Source organism: Myotis daubentonii, chromosome 14 (genome assembly GCF_963259705.1).
Source record: "Myotis daubentonii chromosome 14, mMyoDau2.1, whole genome shotgun sequence".
Taxonomy (NCBI): Eukaryota; Metazoa; Chordata; class Mammalia; order Chiroptera; family Vespertilionidae; genus Myotis; species Myotis daubentonii.
The window spans coordinates 22,157,808-22,172,316 of record NC_081853.1 but is presented as its reverse complement, the minus strand read 5'-3'; positions in this window follow the sequence as shown (position 1 = coordinate 22,172,316).

Below are 14,509 nucleotides of genomic sequence, written 5' to 3'. Positions count from 1 at the left end.
CTGCCATAGAGCAGACACTGTATTTGTGACTTCACAGCCCCGACTCCTATAGCACCATAAGCTCTTTTTAAAAATCCGTGCTAACCAGGAAAAACAGTGGTGAGGAACATGAGTAGTGTAGAGCCCATAGGATACTTGCATTGCGGTTTCAAAGTGGTTTCTAATTTGTGTTTCTCACGCAGGTAACTTTGCTTTTCTTCACTGTTAGGCTTTGTTAGAAAGTCTTTTCAGAGGGCAAAGTGTAGCTCCATTTCAAAAGGAAAACCCTCCCAGGCCTTGCCTTTGCGTGGGACAGCTGCCTCCCCTCCCCAGCAGGGGTGTGGGAACCCCCCCTCCCGATGAACAGACAGGTGGGCCAGGGATGTGCAGAGAAGGGGGGTGTAAGTCAGGGAGCCCAGGGGGCTGAGATGGAAGCACTTTTGCAGGTGGGACGCGAGCACGGGACAGTGATGGAGGGCCAGGCGGGAGGGACTCGAGGCTTCCCCGCTCTCTTCCCCGGGGCTCCCGGCCAGGCTTGTGGGTAGAAGGTGAGCAAAGCGGGGACGATTCCTCCTACTCCTCTGACCTTCACCTCCCTCCCCCATTTTCAAGGCCAGGATCTGAGGTCCATGTTTGCATCCTGGCCGCTGTCCCACTTACCTCCTGGCAGGACTCAGCCCAGCCCGCTGCCAGGGCCCTGCAGGTCAAGCTGACCCTTGACTGACCATCATTCCTCTCCTGGATTTGCCTCCCTCCTTCCCTTCCCTCCCAAGGCCCCGCAGCATGCCATTTCATTAGGATTTCCCAACTCCGAATTCCGCCATATGGCCAGCTCATGCCATTCCGCACGGAGTCAAGTCAGCAGAATTCGTCCTATTTATAGGGATGATGTGTGATTGAGAACTGGCGCCTGGTCTGCCGGCTTGGCTACCACAATAGACTTCGTTTTCTTTCCCCTTTTTTCTTTATTCTCTAAGTTTTAAAGATAACTGTCCTGATAAGTAGTATGCAAATATATTCTCACCGGGAAAGATTTTAAAATAGAGAAATATGGGAAGAATACATAGAGTGAAATATTTAGGTTCCATTTCATGTTATTCTGATGGCTGACTTTTTGGTGTTTCCTTCCAGTCTTTCTTCTATGCATTCTTTACATACATGTCTGTGTAAGTACAAATGCAAATACAAGTATGTAAATGTGCAGAAGAGAGTTTAACCTTGCCTGGAAGGAATCTGGCCTTTGCCCCTGATTACCAGGAGGTGATCTCTGTTTGCCTGGGGCCTGGGGCCAGCCAGAGAGTAACAGTGGGATTGAAGGTGGGGCTGGCCAAGCTGGAAAGAACACTGTATGACTTAGGGTGCGGGGTTTGGGGCCTGCACTGTCAGTTGACTAGAGCAGCAGTTTTCGGATGGTGTGCTCTGGCACACAGAACTTTTAAAGCATGAAGTACGTGCCTGTTTAGTCAGGGGCACTGACCTTTTCCCCCTTAGATTGTCAAATTAAAAAATGACAACAGCCAACACAATAGCCATCCGGTGTGAACCAATCAAAACTATACTTTTATTTTTTGTTAGAGCGGCAAAACATACATTGCTTTCTTTGGTGTACCGCAGAATTTTAGTAATTAGTGTATGTGTGCCACGAGATGGAGAAGGTGGAACAGCGCTGGACTAGACCAACCGTGGGGGTGGGCAATCGATCCATCAGTCAGTCAGTCATGCAGATGCAATGAGCCCCATAAACACTGAGCTCTGGCGCCTGTGAGCACCCCTTGCTGGCGAACTCTGTGCAGGAGAGCAGCCTGTCCGTGGCCCACGGGCAGAGGCAGTGGGAGCCCCGGCTGGCGCTCCATGGACTCTGCCCTGGTACTTCTCTCGGCTGGTGTTAGTCCGCCTCTCTTCCCCGTAAGGAACCAGCACTGTGAGCACAGGGGCCTTCATGAGCTCTGTGGGTTCTTCCAGCGAATCATTGAACCTGAGGTTTCGGGAGCCTCCTGAGTTTGCAGTTGGTGTGCGGAGGAAAGGTGGTGTTGGGAACGGTGGTCTCTAACTTTGTCGTTGGCCTGATCTCATCGCAGTGTGTGGCTTTACGTGTGTGTGTGTGTGTGTGTGTGTGTGTGTGTATTTAAAACTATGTAATTGGGAATCACTTTCATGGCTCTGGGAATTGAATTATTTCACCTTTCTGATGCTTGGAGACCTTCTTTAAGGCTCCAGTGCCTCGTTTTCCTTATGTGGGAAATGGGGTAACAACAGTACCCGCATCTTCTAGAGTCATTATGAGGAGTAAATGAATGAATATTTACAAAGCTCTCAGGACAGTGCCTGCCATGGGGTTAGGGATGTATAAGACATGATGATGATGATGATGATGATGATGATGATGATGATGATTTTGATTTCCATACCAGACCATTGAAATCTATAGCTTATTGTTATTAACAGCTGATTAATGGATACCACTTCTATTAGTCCCCTCTGGGTTTCCCACAAAGACACTTGGGGGCTAGAATGTTTTATGGGAAATGATCCTTTTGCTGAACTGCAAGATCAGGCGAATTAGCAGGCTGGTCTAGAACACTTACTTATTGAATCACCAATTATTTATTACACAAACATTAATTTGGCACACACTGTGTGCAGGGGCCCTGTCCTGGCACCTGTGGGATTGTAAAAACCAGTGCACTGGGGGAAGAAAAAGGAGAAGGAAATCCAATTAGAACATCTAATAAGTGTCAGTCCAGTTGTTATTTCATTTAATCTGCACAATACCATTAGCAGGAAAATATTATGACCCATTTTCCAGAAGAGAAAACCAAGTCTCTGCTTAAGAAATGTGCCCAGCGTGACATGGCCAAGTGTGTTGGGAATATGACGGGAGTCCAGGCGTGTCTCATGTAAAAGCCTGCTCATTTTGAGCTGAGTTTCACCTCTGGACAAGACATGGACCTTGCCCTGAAAGGGTGCAATGTTTCTTTGGAGAAGGGGTGGTAGAGGTGGGAAAGAAGAGACCTGAGGCAAGCGAAGGAAGCTCAAACTCTTATAAACATTTCCCCACTTCTAACGTCGCTTTGTTACTCAACATGCAAATAGACCGAACGGCAGAACAACCAACCAGTCGCTATGATGTGCGCTGACCACCAGGGGGTGCACACAGAACATGGCAGGCATCAGCAGCAGGCGGCAGAGCACAGAACATGGCGGGCCACGGTGGGATGGTGGAGCGATGAGCGGGGGTGCCAGACCAAGGCAGGGCACCGGTCGCTGTCATTGCAGCAAGCCTCTGCTGGTTACTGAAAGTTTTTTGCTCCTGCATGCCGTGGTCCCGCCGGGCGTTTGCACCTGCTGCTGGCACCCAGCGCCAGCCCCAGTCGCTTGGCACTACCAGGGAGTGCGAGGGGCTGCTGCCAGCCCCGACTTCTTCACCTCCCGCTGCTCTTGAGGGGTGACTTGGGACAGCAACCGCCTCTCACACCCACTGCTGGTGATGGCCCCGCTTGCACCCGCAGCTGGCACCAGAGCCACTGCTCGCACCCGCTGCCGGCGCTGGCCCCAATTGTTCTGGGCCATCAGTGGGTGGGAGTGGCAATGGCAGGAGTGGGGTGGCGGGCAGACAAAGGACCAGGGGCTGCAGCAGGAGGGGCTGGGTGGGGGCACAGAGGATGGTCTGAGACCTGCCCCTGTGCCCACCACAGCCTTGTGGCCCACAGTTCCTTTCAAGGTGCACAAATTCATGCACCGGGCCCCTAGTTTACAGATAAGAAAACTGAGGCTCACAGGGGCTAAGCACCTTGTCCAGCCAAGCATCCGACAAGGGGCAGAGCTGGTGGTTGAGTCAGCATGCTGCAGTGAGTGGTATAACGATGTGTGTGGCCATCACTGTGACCGGAGGGTCACACCCCTGTGGGCACAGCTCTTGCTCCACTGGGCTCCCAGCTCCTCTCCTCTGGCCCAGCTGCCCATGTCATTGTGACACTGGAAACATATTCCTTTGGGCACTTGGCAATAGAGCCTTTCAAAATTAAACCTAAATTAAAAACAAAAGCCTTAGTGAGTTTCCTTTCTAACTTTATCAGCAATCAAACAAACAGCTCCTCCGGAGGGTTCTCCCCATTTTTTCAGGCAGATTCATCCTCAGATACACGCTCTGTACACGATAAAATAGGAAACTAGTGAGACTTTAGTTTCTGTTGAGCAGCATTGGAAAAACCCAAGTTGAATACAGGGATGGCCACAGGGCAGTCAGTGAGTGACTTAGAAAGCGTTTCTTTGTGCCCTGAGAGGGGGCCTCCAAAGGGTGCCTGAGCTACCAAAACAAGGTCATGAATGAAACGGCATTAATTTCTCTGTGTGAACGTCAGTTTCTGAGACACCCCGTGGACTGTGCTCTCCCTGTGGAGAGGGCTTGGGGGACAAGCAGGGCACGTCCTGGCAGTCTTTGCAAAGATACCAGCCTCTGGCATTACTGTACCCCGTCTCTCCTGGAACTCGGCCTCTGTGTTTCCTCTTTGGAGTCACAGGAAATACTGGGACACATACTGTGACCATCCTCCCAGGCTCTTGCTCTGAGGACCACAGGATTGCTGGGATTTGGGGAATTATTCAGGAAACTTCTGCTCTGAGACACCTTTGCTCAGTGGAAGCAATAGCAATTATTTTGCCCATTCATCCAGCTAGTGTTAATTGGGCCCGGCTATGTTCCACCCAGTGCGTTAGGAACGGGGACAGTAAGCAACAGAGCAGATGTGGAGGTCCCCCCCCCCCAGGAAGCTTGAATTCTCTCTCATCATGAGAAAGTGTCTCCCCAGCCACAGCTGCCCCTGGTGCCCACAGCTACTCTGTGGAGGAGGCAGGGGCTGGTTATCCATCTTCCAGATGAGGAATGAGGTTGGGGAAGGCAAAGCGACTTGCTGAAAATCATAAACCAGTGATTGTTTGTGGAACCAGGTTTTCAAAGTCACAGTTATTTTTTGTAAAACCTTGGACTTCAAAACCAACACACAGTGCATGCTTTGGGGTGGTGAGAATGTGTGAGCCTCTGCTTCCCTCCTGTAAGACAGGCATAGGAGTCTATTGTGCAGAGCTGCGGGATGGTTGTTAGATGATGGAGATGGATAGTAATAGGATGTCTATTTTTAAAAACAGATAAAATGGATCATAATATGCTTAAAGCACTTGACATACTGCCAAGAATCTATATATATATAAGCCTAATATGCAAATTGTTCCCTCAGGTGGGAGTTCAACCTACTGGGAGCTCAATCCCTCGCTATGACATGTGTTGACCACCAGGGGGCAGCACAGAATGAAGGCCCTGGCCGGTGGCTGGCAGCCGCTAGGGACCCTATCTGTGCACGAATTTTGTGCACTGGGCCTCTAGTATAACAATAATCAACAGTGCAATAATAAATCAGCTAATATTTATTAAGTGCTTACTATGTCCCAGCTAAGTTCTATTATTATCTCTATTATTATTTTACAGTTGAGGAAAGCCTAAGCATGAGAAAGTTAGGTAACTTGCCTGGGATTATCGATAAAGGTGATAAAGCATGTATCCAAAGCTTATAATACAGGTATATATTTTATATAGCTATCATCTAAGTCTCCCTTTTATTTCACCACTAGAAAGAAAAGGCAATTATTATTTTTAAATAATATTAATGTAAAAAGGTGTTTTTATTTATTTTTAAATATATTTTTATTGATTTCAGAGAGGAAGGGAGAGGGAGAGAGAGAGATAGAAACATCAATGATGAGAGAGAATCATTGATTGGTTGCCTCCCACTTGCCTCCTACTGGGAATTGAGCCCGCAACTTGGCTCAATCGAACCTTGACTGGAATCGAACCTGGGACCTTTCAGTCTATCCACTGAGCCAAACCGGCTAGGGCAAAATGTGTTTTTATTGATTTCAGAGAGAGGAAGGGAGAGGGAAAGGGATATAGAAACATCAATCCACCTGGCATTGGCTTTTCTCTGACTGAATTATTTCACTTAGCGTAATATATTCTAGGCTCATCCAGGTTGTTGCAAATGGCATGATTTCATTATTTTTATGGCCAACTAATACTCCATTGTATATATGAATCACAACTTTTATATCCACTAGTCTATTGATAAACACTTGGGTTACTTTTATATCTTGGCTATTGTAAACATAGGGGTGCATATATCTTTTTGAACTAGTGCTTTGGGTTTCTTTGAATAAATTCCCATAAGTGCTGAATTGTATGGCAGCTCTATTTTTGTTTTTTTGAGGAACCCCCATACTGTTTTCCACAATGACTGCACCAATATATTATCCCACCAACAGTGCATGAGGGTTTCCTTTTCTCCATATCCTTGCCAACACTTGTTGTTTGTTGGTTTATTGATAGTAGCTATCCTGTCAGGTGTGAGGTGATATCTCATTGTGGTTTTAATTTGCATTTTTCTGACTATTAGTGATTTTGAGCATCTTTTCATGTGTCTATTGGCCATCTGTCTATTCAGGTCCTCTGCCCATTTAAAAAATGTTTGTATTGATTTTAAAGAGAGGAAGGAGGAGGGAGAGAGAGAAAAACATTAATGGAAGAGAAATATCAATCAGCTGCCTTCTTCATACCCCCTACTGAGGATTGAGCCTGCAACCCAGGCATGTACCCTGCCTGGTAATTGAACCTGTGACCTCCTGGTGCATGGGTCGATGCTAAACCATTGAGCTACACAGGCTGTGTTCCTCTGCACACTTTTAAGTCAGATTTTTTTGTTTTGGTTATAAGTTATATGAGTTCCTCATATATTTTGAATAGTAACCTCTTATCAGATATATCATTTGTGACTATCTTCTCCCATTCAGTGGGTTGTCTTTTTGTTTTGTTGATGGTTTCATTCACTGTGCAAAAACTTTTTAGTTTGGTATAATCCTATTGTTTATTTTTTTGTTTGTTTTCCTTGCCTGAGGAGACATATTTAAAAAATAGCACTGCAGTGATGTCATAGAGTTTGCTGCCTGTGTTTTCTTCTAGGAGTGCTATGGTTTCAAGTCTTACACTGAAGTCTTTAATCCATTTTAAGTTTATTCTTATATATGGTATAAGAAAGTGGTCAAGTTTCAATCCCATTTACAATTGTATCAAAAAGAATAAAATACCTATGGAATAAATTAACTAAGGAGGTAAAAGACAAGTACATGGAAAATAATAAGACATTGCAGGAAGAAATTAAACAAGATACAAATAAATGGAAGGCTCTATTGTGATCATGCATAGGAAGAATTAGCATTATTAAAATGCCCATACTATCCAAAGCAATCTACAAATTCAATACAATGCCTACTTACATACCAATGGCATTTTTCATAGAAGTAGAACAAATAATCCTAAAACTTATATGGGACCTCAGAAGACCCCAGATGGCCAAAGCAATCTTGAGAAAGAACACAGTTGGAGATTTTATGCTACCTGATACCAAACGATACTACAAGGCTATAGTAATCAAAACAGCATGGTACTGGCATAAAAACAGACACATAGATCAATGGTACAGAATAGCGAGCCTATAAATAAACCCACGCCTATATGGTCAATTAATCTATGACAAAGGAAGCAGAAATATACAATGTGGTAAAGACAGTCTATTCAATAAGTGGTATTGAGAAAACTGCACAGACACATGTAAAAGGCCGTTATTTTGGAACTATCAGAGGAAAGAATAAAAATATTTCCCGAAGTGATTTATAATAAACATAGGCTTTCCAGATATTAAGCTGTGTGTAGCCTCCTGCAGGAAGACTGGGGCCTTGGTAGTCTTACCTGTTCAATGGGGTCACTATTATTCTCTCAAGGTTGTTGTGAATATTAAAGGAAGAGTCTGAGATGCTTTGTGGACCCTGAAGTGCATTCCACAGGAGTCGCTTGTCCTTGTATGTTGAACTCCTAGGGCCATTCTGTGCTCTAAGTGTGTAATGACACAGGGTTAAATCAGTCTTCTCAGGCTGCAGCCCAAAAGATGGTATTTTATTGAGCAACAGGACATTCAGGTCACCACCACCTTGGAAATTTCAAGTATACTATTCAAATTAAATGCCCGGGCTATTGATGTTATTGATGACCCGCTGTTCAAACTCAGACCTGACTGTAATCTCATTTTCAAAACACTTGTTCAGAAGCTGTTTCCTCTTTCTCATTTTGCTTTTACTAACCTGTCACTTGTCTTAAAATAATGGTCCATGTCACTGTGTTGAGGTACATAATTCAAAGGGAAAAAAAACACACCAGGAAATTATAATTTCTTGTTTCCCCCAGGAACAAAATAGAAACAACTGCTACTACTACACCGATTTTCATATGTGAAACAATAGAAACTTCAGGTAATAATTTCTTTTTATAGATTTTTTTTAAAGCAGTGATGGTGAACCTTTTGAGCTCGGCGTGTCAGCATTTTGAAAAACCCTAACTTAACTCTGGTGCCGTGTCACATATAGAAATTTTTTGATCTTTGCAACCATAGTAAAACAAAGACTTCTATTTTTGATATTTATTTTATATATTTAAATGCCATTTAACAAAGAAAAATCAACCAAAAAAAATGAGTTCGTGTGTCACCTCTGACACGTGTGTCATAGGTTCGCCATCACTGTTTTAAAGTATTCTTTTAGCCTGGCCAGTGTGGCCCCTGGTTGAGCGTCGACCTATGAACCAGGAGGTCCCAGCTCGATTCCCAGTCAGGGCACATGCCCAGGTTGCAGGCTCAGTCCTCAGTAGGGGGTGTGCAGGAGGCAGCTGATCAGTGATTCTTTCTCATCATTGATGTCTCCAGCTCTTGCTTCCTCTCCCTTCCTCTCTGAAATCAATATAAATATATTTTTAAAAAGCATTCATGTATATTGTGGTAAAATGGATAAAGTATAACAAAATTTACCACATGAACCATTTTTAAGTGTTTAGTTCAGTGACATTAAGTGCATTCATGCTGTTGTGCAACCATCACCACCATCCACCTCCAGCCTGAACCTCTGTTCCCATTGAACACTCATCCCTCCCCCCCCTTAACTTCTATTCTACTTTCTGTCTCTGAATTTGACTACTGTTGGTACCCCTAATCAATGGAAACTCATGGTATTTGTCCTTTTGTGTCTGGCTTACTTGCTTAGTTATATTTTTCAAGGTTCATCCATGTTGTAGGTGTTTTGAGCTGAATTGTGTGCCTCCTAAATTCCTATGTTGAAATCCTGACCCCCAGGACCTCAGAATACAACCATATATGGAGGTCAGGTTTGTACGAGATGATTAAGTTAAATTGGGGTCATTATAAGCTAATCTAATATGACTGCTGTCCTTATAAGAAGAGGAAGTTTGGACACATACACGTGTAGTGGGGAGACCAGGGCAAGACACAGGGAAAAGATGACTATCTACAAGCCAAGGAGAGAGGATTGTTGATCCTCCCCACTCAGCCCTCAGAAAGAACCAGCCCTGCAGACACCTTGTCCCGGACATCCAGCCTCCAGAGCTGTAGAAAATACATTTCTGTTGGTTAAGCCACCCAGGCTGTGGTACTGCCTTATGGCAGCCAGAGCAAACAGCATGTATCAGAAAGAAGGTCCTTCCTTCTTATGGCTGAGAAACATTCCATTGTACGTGTGGGCCACACTCTGTTCATCCGTTCATCTGCTGTTGGACACCTGGGTTATTTTCATCTTCTGCTGTTGTGCATAGTGCTGCTTTGAATATTGGTGTAAAAGCATCTGCTGGAGTCTGAGCATTTGTTTCTCTCGAGAATATGCCCAGAGGTTAACTTGCTGGATCCTCTGCTCATTCTATGCTTCATGTTTTGAGAAACTGCTAAGCTGTTCTCCTCAGTGGCTGCACCATTTTATATTCCCACCAGCAAAGCACAGAGGTTCCAGTTTCTCCACATCACTGCCAGCAAAACCAAACCACTGTGGTCACTACGATTTTATAGTAAGTCTTGAGATCTGGTAGGGTAAGTCTTCCAATTTTGTTCTATTCCAAAATTGTTTTGGTTGATTTGCATTTGCAATTTGGCTTTTTGTCGTGGTATGTTTGTTTTTCAATGAGTCCCACCTCCAGGATGGCAGAGTTGGCTCCTAACAGGCTGATCCTCCCTCAGAGAACAACTGTAAACTCTGGATAAACACAAAAAACAGTGCCAAAAGGCTCTGGAAAGTGCACTAAAATGAGCAGATTTGGAAAAGGGTCAAAACTTGAAAGTAGGGACCAACGTGCAGTAGTTTCCAGTTTTTATGGCTTTAGCCTGAGGGCAGGGCGCAGTCACAGTGAAATGAACAGTAGCTAACACTCCAGGAGCCATTCCACCATCTTTCTGTTCAGGGAACAGGAACTTGGTCCTTTGGGGCTTCTGTTACCCCTGGGGAGCGGAGGGCGGAGTCCGGGACAGGCGAGAGCTGGAGAAGGGGAAGTCCCAACTTTCTTGTATTCTCCCGAATGCCTCTGGCCAAGCACTGAAAACACATGTGCAGGTCAGATGTGAGCAGCTTCCAGCGAAGGCTAAACAAAACCAGTTGTGTTTTTATATATTAGCAGTAAACAATTAGAAAATGAAATTTATAGAAATTACAATATCCTCCACAATTTAGGGATAAATTTAACCAAAGATATCCAAGACATAGACAATGGAAGACATCTGCAATAAGAGAAATGAGAGAAGACCTAGGAAAATGGAGTGATATACCATAATCATAGATTGGAAGACTCAAAATTGTTGAGATGACAATTTGTCTCAAATTGATGTATAAATTCAACATAATCCCAATCAAAATCCCAGCAGGCACTTTTGTAGAAGTTGAGGAGTTGATTCTAAAGTTTGTGTGCAAATGCAAATGACTTCTTTATGTGCAAATTGCAAATGCAAATCAACCAAAACAATTTTGGAATAGAACAAAATTGGAAGACTTACCCTACCAGATCTCAAGACTTACTATAAAATCATAGTGACCACAGTGGTTTGGTTTTGCAAAGGATAGACATATAGATCAGTGGAACAGAAGAGAGTCCAAAAGAGACTTACATACATAGGGTCAACTGATTTTCAACAAAGGTGCCAAATCAATTCAATGGGGAAAGTATAGTCTTCTCATTCTCTTGGCCAAAGCAGGTCACAAGGCTAGTCCAGGTTCAAGGAATAGGGAAACAGACTCAACTTTTGATGGGAAGGGCAGCAAAGTCTCATTGCTAGGGGTGTGGATGGAGACAGGGAGATATGAAGGACTGGATTCATTTTGGAGCCTACCACCCCAGAGAACCTGAATGAGCCTCTGGGACCACTCATCAGTCAGCTCTGCTTGTCCACCAAGGGCTCAGCTCAAAGGCCACCTCCTCTGAGAAGCCATCCCAGATGGCTCTACCCCAAGGTGACTCACAATTACCATTTACTACACTGGCCTGCTTAGCTCCTTCATAGCTCTTTCATAATCTTGTTCATCCATTTCTTCATTGTCTATCTTTCCCACTTAAGATGGCTTTGAAAATAAGTGAAAAGAAGTGAGGCTGGGAAGGTAGCCAGAAGCCAGGCTGTGAAGGGGGCAATACCCTTGTAAGTTGAGACGTTCATAGAGAAACAGAATCAGCAGTTTCCAGCAAGGGGGTAGCCGGACAGAACTTTCTAACAAGATCCCTGTGGCCAGGGCCCGGTGTAGAATTCCTTGGGAGGTGGGGTGAAGGAGGAATTGGAGGGGCTGAGAGCAGGGACACCTGAGGGCGGCTCTGCCGTCTGAGTGACAGTGAGTGCCTGGTGAAGGGCCAGTGGTGATGGGGAGGCAGGTCCCTCAAGGCTGATAGGGCCGGGCCTTCTGACTTCTCAACAGAGTGTGGCCATTTAGATGTTCTGTGTGGAATGTCAACAATTTTTAACAAACAAGTTTAAACTAATAAAAACGTTTAAACTATGTTGGGGGTGGGCTGTGGCCTAGGCCCCACTGGACGGCCTCTCTGCCAAGCATAACATAGTTATGATTTCACAGGCATAACTGTAGCTTAGCTTGAACGCCTGGAATCCAGGTTATTGCTCTGAATGGCTTGTGTGTGCAACCCAAGATACAGCACCCAGGAGACGGGGTCAGGAGGTGTGAGGGCGCGGAGCAGGGAACTGTGAGCTCCAGGGGGTCGGGGGTGATGGAGGCCGGCTCGCTGCCCTCACTGGGAGGAACCTGGGAGTCTGATACAGGAGCAGGAGGAGGAGGAGGAGGAGGAGGAGGAGGGGGCAGCTCTGTACTCATTTCCTCCTCTGCAAAGTGGGATCATCAGTGCACGAGGGTGTTCTTTGCTCCGCATCCTCTCTAACACTTCTTTTTTCTTTTCTTTTGGGGATGATAGCCACTCTGACAGGTGTGAGGTGTTATCTCAGTGTGGTTTTTTTTTTTAATATATTTTATTGATTTTTTACAGAGAGGAAGGGAGAGAGATAGAGAGTTAGAAACATCGATGAGAGAGAAACATCGATCAGCTGCCTCCTGCACATCTCCTACTGGAGATATGCCCGCAACCCAGGTACATGCCCTTGACCGGAATCGAACCTGGGACCTTCCAGTCCGCAGGCCGACGCTCTATCCACTGAGCCAAACCGGTTTCGGCCTCAGTGTGGTTTTTATGTGCATTTCCCTAATGATTAATGATCTTCAGTGTCTTTTTAAGGGTCTGTTCACTCTCTGTGTCTTCTTTGGAGAAATGTCTGTGTAGGTCTTCTCATTTTTAATTGGATGCTTTGATTTTTGATGCTGAGTTTTATAGTTCTTTATATATTTTAGATATTAACCCCTTATCAGATATATCATTTGCAAATATCTCCTCCCATTCAGTAGGTTACCTTTTCATTTTGTTGATGGTGTCCTTTACTCCACAAATGTGTTTTGGTTTAATGTGGTCCCATTTGTTTATTTTCATTTTGTTGCCCTTGCCTGATGTCAAAGTTTATTGCCTGTGTTTTCTTCTAGGAGTTTTATGGTTTCAGGTCTTATGTTCAAGTCTTTAATCCATTTTGAGTTAATTTTTGTATATGGTGCAAGAAAGTGGTACATTTTATATATTTGCATGTAGCCCTGCAGTTTTTCCAACATTATTATAATTATAATTTTTTATAATTATAATAGGATATGTGTATTGATTTTAGAGAGACAGGAAGAGAGGGAGGGAGGAAAAGAGAGTGAGAGAGAGATCAGTCAGTTGCCTCCTGTACACACCTCGAATGGGGAAGGAACCTGCAACTGAGGTGTGTGTCCTGACCTGAAATCGAACCCACAAACTTGTTGGTATATGGGATGATGCTCCACCCAACTGAGCCACCTGGCTAGGGCTTCCCAACATTGTTAAAGATTTTTTCCTTTGCCATTTTTTCCTTTGCCTCCTTTGTCATAACTTTAATTGATTATAAAGGCGGGGGGTATTTCTGGGCTCTTTATTCTGCTCCATTGACCGATGTGTCTGCTTTTGTGCCAGGACCATGCTATTCTAGTTATTTGAAATCAGGGAGAGCGAGGCCTCGAGCTTCAGTTTCATTTACTCCTGCTCTGGTCTTTATTACTTCCTTCTTTCTGATAACTTTGGGCTTTGCTCCCTCCTCTTCTCGTTGCTTTAGGTCTACGGTTAGATTACATGAGATTTTTCTTGTTTCTCGAGGGCCTATATTGCTATAAACTTCCCCCATAGAAGGGCCTTGGATGGTCGGATAGATTTTGTAACAGCGCTTCTATTTTCATTTGTTCAAGGTGTTTTTTGATTTCCAGCATGTTGTTCTGCTTCTACGTGTTATTCTTTCCAGTTTTCTTCTTATAGCTGATTTCTAGTTTCATGCCATTGTGGTCAGAAAAGATGCCTGATAGGATGTTAATCTTCTTAAATTTATTGACTTGTTTTGTGGCCCAACATGAGGTCTATCCTGGAGAATGTTCCTGTGCACTTGAAAAGAATGTGTGTCCTACTGTTCGAGAATGGAATGTCCTGTACACATCTAAGTCCATCTAGTCTGACTGTCACTTAAAGCCAACATTTCCTTGTGATCTTGTCTGGAAGATCTCTTCTAGGGGTGTAGGTGGGATGTTCAAGTCCCCTACCATTATAGTATTGCTGTCAATCTCTGCCTGTATGTCTGTTAATATTTGATTTATGTATTTAGGTGCTCCTATGTTGGGTGCACAGATGGTTATAAGTGTTAGAGCCTCCTGTTGGATTGATCCCTCTGTCATTATGTCATACTAGGGGCCTGGTGCATGAATTTGTACATGGGTGGGGTCCGTCCAGCCCTCCCTGATCGGGGCTGATTGGGCTGGGCCGGCTGGGGGAGGGCGGGCACAAGCTGTTGGCCAGCTGGCCCTGCCCCCCAATTGGGGGGGGGGGGGGGTAATAAGGGGCGGGGCCGGATGGGGGGAGGGGTCCTCGGGGGTTGGCCAGCCTCACCCCCTGGTCGAACTCCCAGTTGAACTCCCGGTCAAACTCCTGTTCAAGGGGACAATTTGCATATTAGCCTTTTATGATTAGGATCCTTGTGTCTTGTTACAGTCTTTGTTTTAAAGTCTA